Genomic DNA, 1,040 nt, shown 5'->3' on the forward strand with positions numbered 1-1,040 from the left:
TAATTAATATGTGAACTAGGGAAAGAAAATAATAACTTTATTTGAGGGGCTTTATCAGAATTATTTTGAAAATACAAAAAGACACTGAAGTCTTAGAAAAAACGATGAAATGTTTTTAAACATACCCATTTTTCACCAAGTAAATATTTTAATGGAAATAATCAATTATTAATCAAAATTCCAACAAGCTATTTTAAATAAAAGAATTCTGAAATTAAATTTTAAAATAAAATAGATGAAAATATCGAATAATCTTCTTTAAAAAGTAAATTAATAGTAAGCAAAAGTGGGTATATACCCAAAGGAATGGAAATCATCCAGTTGAAGGGACACCTGCACTCCTATGTTTATTGCAACTCTATTTACAATAGCCAAGAGTTGGAACCAACCTATATATCCATCATTGGATGACTGGATAAGAAAAATGTGGTATACTTCCACAATGGAATTCTACTCTGCCATAAAAAAGAATGAAATAGTGCCATTTGCAGCAACATGAATGAATTTAGAGAAAATCATATTAAATGAAATAAGCCAGGCACAGAAAGAGAAAAACTGCACGGACTCACTTGTAAGTGGAAGCTAAAAAATAAATAAATAAATAAATACAAAAAAGAACGAAAGACACAATAATCACAATAATATGTTAAACTTTCACAAGAAGAGTACAGAACTGAGGTTAACAAAGGTGGGAAAGAGGGAGAGGGAGAGGGATAAGGGAGGAATTAGTAAAGGACCATGAAAAATGATTGCATCGTATGATGTTGAATATACTAATTTTCCTGATTTGAGCATCATATTGCACACAGGTATTGATATTCAACTCTGTACTCCACAGATATGTACAGCCAATTATGTTACAATAAAAACAAATACATAAAAAGATTACTTTATCACCTATTGCAGTGCATTAAAAACATTTTTTTTTAAATAGTGTGGAAGTGTGGGAAAAAAATAAACATTTATGTTATATTTATATTATACCAAGAAGCCCTTGGTATATCAGTAGATATTTATGTAAGGAGAAGACATTCTGACTG

The 1,040-nt window shown here is 29.4% G+C and overlaps 1 protein-coding gene across 1 annotated transcript in view; it reads left to right on the plus strand.

The window, feature by feature from the left end:
- LOC103599788 (contactin-associated protein-like 5) overlaps positions 1-1,040 on the plus strand; it is a gene marked incomplete at both ends in the record, with an annotated part of 172,716 nt that overhangs the window by 17,918 nt on the left and 153,758 nt on the right. The gene's annotated exons all lie outside the window — the stretch shown is intronic.

This window comes from Galeopterus variegatus, unplaced genomic scaffold, assembly GCF_000696425.1.
Source record: "Galeopterus variegatus unplaced genomic scaffold, G_variegatus-3.0.2 Scaffold3104, whole genome shotgun sequence".
Lineage (NCBI taxonomy): Eukaryota > Metazoa > Chordata > Mammalia > Dermoptera > Cynocephalidae > Galeopterus > Galeopterus variegatus.